Source organism: Miniopterus natalensis, chromosome 1, assembly GCF_054644295.1.
Source record: "Miniopterus natalensis isolate mMinNat1 chromosome 1, mMinNat1.hap1, whole genome shotgun sequence".
Lineage (NCBI taxonomy): Eukaryota > Metazoa > Chordata > Mammalia > Chiroptera > Miniopteridae > Miniopterus > Miniopterus natalensis.
The window spans coordinates 125,143,287-125,148,777 of record NC_142081.1 but is presented as its reverse complement, the minus strand read 5'-3'; the positions used below and the strand labels follow the sequence as shown (position 1 = coordinate 125,148,777).

Below are 5,491 nucleotides of genomic sequence, written 5' to 3'. Positions count from 1 at the left end.
AAACAAGGCATCACTCTTGTGAAAAACCAACTGTTTCTTCACCTTATAATTACTGATGGGGTTACAGACCTTTTAATTATATAAGTTCATCTAAACCTTTTACAATTAGATTTTCTTCACATATGTCAATAGACAATAAAGAGGAAATGTTGGTTCTGTAGCAACAAGTGAAGTGGAGGAGACAAAGTGGCTCTAGGACGGCCTAGTCATAGCCCAGCTCCGAGGGAGCCCCACTCTGCTGTGCCTGCAGGGGGCAGTCACCACCAGCCTGCCAACTAACCCCAAAGGGGTCAGACTCACACTCCTCAAGGCTGAGGAGCGTCCAAATACCAGGGCAACAAAGATGATGGTGAAGTCTTCCCTGGACGTGACACCTGAGCATGGGTCATGAGTCATGACAGGCAGGAGTCAGGGGGTGGTCACCAATTCTCAAGTTGGCATTCTGAGCCAGGACTTTCAAAATAGACTTTTATATTTATGGAAAGAGGTTCTTCTGTAGAGTTCTTATCTGACTGTGCTTCAGGCGAAAATGAGCAGCATGTGTAAATATGTGTGCATGTGTACAAATGAGTAGTCAGAGTCCCTTCTTGTTCACAATTTAGAAGTAACAAAATCCAAATTACCGCCTCAAATAAAACCATTAATACTGAAAATTAAATTTAAAAGATAAAATAAACAGGTCACACAAAAAATCAGACAGTAGCCACAAAATCACAAATTTAACGCACCTGGAAAAGTAAAGCTGACTTTAAAATGAATTACAGACAGAGAAATCACAAACCCAAATAGCAGCCTGTCTAACTGGACCATCAGGTGATGCAGGACTCGAGGATGGCCTGCTGCCACTCCTTTGGGGACTGTGTGGCACTCCAGGGTTTCTTCCAGGGCTGTGCATCGGCAGCAAAGCGGGACAGGCAGCAGTGGGCATGTGCTTTTTCGAAGTGTTTTTCTCTGCAAAGGGGCAACAATTCCTGGATAAGGCAATATAATTGTGGTCACGAGAGAGGCAGCCAAATGCAGATCCAGGGAGCTAACGGGAAACTCAGTCACTCTTTCCCAGCTTTGCAATCAGCTCGTCACAGATTTTCATCAGTTCTTCAATGTCTTGGTTCTTCTGCTGAAGGGCCCTTTCCAGGGACTCCACTTTCATCTGCTCTTTGCGGAGTCCTGCATGAGAGCTGCACTCTCAGCCTTTGCTTTTGTTCGAACCTGAGCAATCTCTTCATTGGCTTTGTCTAGTTTTCTTCTGCGTGGATTTTTCAGAGCCTGATATCTCTGTTCCCCTTGTTTAACTCTGGCTAAGTAATCCTGAGCACATTTTTTCAAGGTTTCTTCATTCTTCTTGCACCCCTCCAGAACACCTTTCAGGTTCTCATATCTCCTGAAGAGATCAGAAAGGGACCTTTCCACAGAATTAAGGTCAGCCAAGGCCTGCTCCTTCTCCATGTCAGTTGCTGGAAGCTTTTCTGAGATGTCATACTTGTCCTTTGTTCATCTTCAATCATTTGGGCAATGGTCTTTTCATATTTGGCTACAATTTTCCTCATCTCCAAGACTTCTTGTTGGGTTTCTTCATATTTTTTCTTCAATTCATTTGCTTCAATCTCTTCAGTGATTATCTCTTAGCAGGGTGAGCATGGCTGTCTAATCTGATTCACTGAGGCAGATGCCATCCGGGGGGCTCTCTCCTCCACAGGCCACGGCCATGGGGGCCTTCTCTACAGGGGATTCCAGCATTTCAGGCACAGCAGATCCATCTTTCTCCATCTTCTGGCACATCTCTTTTTCTATGCCTTTCACCTCGGCCCCGGATGATTGGATGATTTCTGAACAGATGAAGTGGATGCCAGTTTCTCCTCATCGGTAGCATGGCCATCCCTGTTAGAAATGTCTGAAATCTGGGAAATCACTGCTCCTTCATCCTGATGACACCCATCCAAAGCAAGGGGCTGCGTTTCATATTTCTTCACCTTACAGCCCCTTGTTATTAAACGCGACTTTGCCTTCTTGGGTGATTCTAAGGTTTCATTAACATGATTACCAGCAGGAGAACAAAAGTCACTGTTGAAGCTGTAGTTGGTTTAAAGGGATCCTTGGATTCATCAAAGTGGTAGGTGCCCTTAGGGGAGAGGAGAGGGGAGTCCTGCAGTGTGGACTGGCCCCCAAGGGGGCTGAAGCTGGGGTTATCCCACTGACTGGGATCCTGCTTAGAAGACGCTTGAGAGAGAGAAGCACTGTCTGCAGCTGGGTCCAGAGGAGGATCTGCACCTTTGGCACATACTGGCTTACTGGCACCATCTTTCTGTACCTTGGGAGGCAGTTTGTTACCCAGTGTCCTGCCAAGTTTTCTTGGAAGGCCTTTCCTGGACTCTACATTTTCCACATCTTCTGTGAAATCAAACTCGAGCTCCAGGGGTGAGCTCCTCGACTCCTCCAGCAGCTCAAGCCCAGAATCATTGGTGTCACTACTGGGAGTGCTGCTTGATGCTTCCTTAAAGTCGGGGACAGATTTCTGGGTCCTGGCATCTCCTAGCAAAGGATTTGTGTTCCCGTCCATTTCATCAGGGTAGGATGGCTGGGGGAGAGGCAGGCCCTCCATGGAAGTTTCTGAGAACTCGCCAACTGTTTTCTTCCTCAGAGAGACAGGCTTGGGCTTTCTTAACACCAGGGCTGTGGTGGTGTGAAACTTCAGGCTGCCCAAGGTCCCCTCCTCCAGAAAACTCCCCTTTAAAAGAGTCTCTAGGGGAAGGGGGACCTGGGACCCCGAGCCCCCGAGCCCCGAGCTGCTGGGCGCCGCTGGCCGGGCCCTGAGGAGACCTCAGGAGAGGCATCTGGGGGGGGCGCCTGCCCGGCAGGGCTCCGCGGCCGCCCCATTGGGGAAGCAGGACTAGGGGGAAGCGCTCCCACCCGCCCCCACGGCGCTCGCTTAGCCACACCCGCGCCTCCGCTGGAAACGCTGAAGGGCGCTGGTCAACGGGTCCCTCCATTTTGAAAGGGAAAAAAGGCTTTGCCCCTTCCCCTACTCGTAGGAGCTGGAGCGGGAAGACCCACAGTCAGGGCCTTCAGCCCTTGGCAGATCCTGTCCCCGGCAGTGGGCGAAGTGGGCGTGGTCCGCGGGGCGCGGCGGGGGCGCCAGAGACCAGGAGGCCCAGGGCCCCAGGGCGACCCCAGGAGGACTCCTAAGCCGAGACCAAATCCTTGTTTCAGCTCAGATTCTGAAGGTGATTTTGAGACCCCTGAAGTTGAAACGCCCATCAGATCACCTCTCAAGGAATCACTAGGATCAGCAGGACCTGGGGCCGAAACCCAAGACTCACAAGAAGTTGATGAACAGCTGATAGCAGAAGTGGTTGAAAAATGCTCCTCTGAGACTTGTTCTAGACCCTCAGAAAAGGAGGTTTCACAGCAGCCTGTTGAGTTTTACTCAGTCAGGGATTTCAAAGAAGAACCTGAACGTGATATTAGCAAGATTTCAGCAGTGAGGCCATTTTCCATAGAAACCAAGAATTGCACGGATATCTCGGCACCTCTTGGAACAGAAGCAGTGTATGGCTGTGTAACTGCCCCCTCAGGGTCAGCTCTGCCCTCCAGCCCACCAGAAGCCATCCAGGACAAGGCGATGACAGAAAGCACCATGGGGGTTACCCTGGAGGCTTCCTCAGAAACCGACCTGAAGAGTGGGGAACTCCTGTCCTGAGCGAGTGCCCAGCAGAAGCAAGTTAAGCAAAGGCTGCTGTTTCACTGCGGTGAATAACTTTTGCAAGCGTCAGGAAACAGCTAACTCCCAGGGATGTTTGAACAGAACCCCAAACCCGGCCACAGGCAATCTCTGAGATTTGTGATGCTGGAGCGGCCCACGTGGGCTCCAGTACCCTTGGCTGTAGGTCTCTGTGCGCATGCGCAGTGATGTCAGCGCGTTGCTTGGTTACGGTGATTCTGGGCCTGGAGATTCTAATCCCTCAACTGCCCAAGGCTCTGCTTGAAGGCTGTGGTGGCGGGTTGTTGGAGAGAGACAGAGACAGAGAGAGACAGAGAGAGAGACAGAGAGAGAGACAGAGAGAGAGAGAGACAGAGAGAGAGAGAGACAGAGAGACACAGAGAGACAGAGAGAGAGAGAGACAGAGAGAGAGACAGAGAGAGAGACAGAGAGAGAGACACACAGAGAGAGAGAGACAGAGAGAGAGACACACAGAGAGAGAGAGACAGAGAGACACACAGAGAGAGAGAGACAGAGAGAGAGACAGAGAGAGAGACAGACAGAGAGAGAGAGAGAGACAGAGAGAGAGACACACAGAGAGAGAGACAGAGAGAGACAGAGACCGAGAGAGAGACAGAGAGAGAGACAGACAGAGAGAGGTATTGGGCGCTGGAGGTGGGAAAAACGGAGGGGAAGGTGGGGCCTCCCTGAAGCCCGTAGCCTCTGCAATAATGTTTGGTTTTTGGAGGCGGTGGACACTGGTCCCCTTGGGTCACCGCCCACGCCAGAGTGGGGGCAAGTTTGGAGATGGGAGGCTCTGCTCTCGAGACCCCCCACGCCAGAGGGGGGGCATCTTTGGAGGCGGAAGGCGCGGCTCTCCAGACAGAGACATGGGAGCGATCCACAGAGCTGCCAGGGCCGGCAGCGTGTGGAGAGTGAAGCAAGCTCTGTTTTTCAGGACAAGTGGCTTGGATGACAGAGACGGGATGAGCAGGTAACAGGGACTGCGAGGCTGGGGCCGGGGTCCCCCGGGAGGAGGCGGGGTGGGCCCGGGAGGAGCCGCTTCTGCCCAGCTCAGCGGGGGGAGCGCAGGCCGCCTGCCCCGCCCACTGTCCCGCCTCCCGCGGAGCCGCAGCGCCTCCCTGGGGGGGACCTGCCGGGCCCAGCGCTCGGGCCACTTCGTGAGCAGCACAGACACAAACACAAGGACCCGCTCACAATTCCTCCTACACACACTTGACTGACAGTTTTTAAGCGATTTAACTACATATCAATAATGGAAACGAAATTAAGTGCATACAGCATTTTATATTGATGTTCACACTTTATTCCCATGATAGAGCAACTTCTGAGCTAAAAGTTCTTTAGATAAAACCCAATAACCGTTTATCTCGGGGCACACCTACGTTCCTTACTGAGGGACCTCAGAAGGACTTTCAGGTGGGAGGATGGCGGTGCCCTTGAATAGGAAGACTCAGTTTCTCAAAATGTGTGCTCTTCCTGTGTTTATCAATTTTACAAACCAAATAAGTATGGTTTGAAAATGTTTGAGTTACGTTGGTTATCTTTCACTATTGTCATGAAATTAAGAAAAAATTTGTGTAGCAGACAAAGGTTTACCCTTCTAGATATCAACATGTGCTATAAATTTCCACAAACTATTTGCTTACTAGTAGCTGAAAAGACAGATAAATGATTGGGACAGAAGGGAAAATGCCCAAACACCCAAATATATGTAAGACTTTAGATCTTGCTACTGGTGACATTTCATGTTTGTAGGAAAAGGTCAAGTTC

General features: G+C 50.8%; 1 pseudogene; it reads right to left on the bottom strand.

Annotated features, from left to right (window-relative positions):
- Nucleotides 1–1,042: 1,042 nt before the first annotated feature.
- Nucleotides 1,043–3,898, bottom strand: LOC107542174 (transforming acidic coiled-coil-containing protein 1 pseudogene; annotated as a pseudogene).
- Between the last annotated feature and the right edge of the window lie 1,593 nt (nucleotides 3,899–5,491).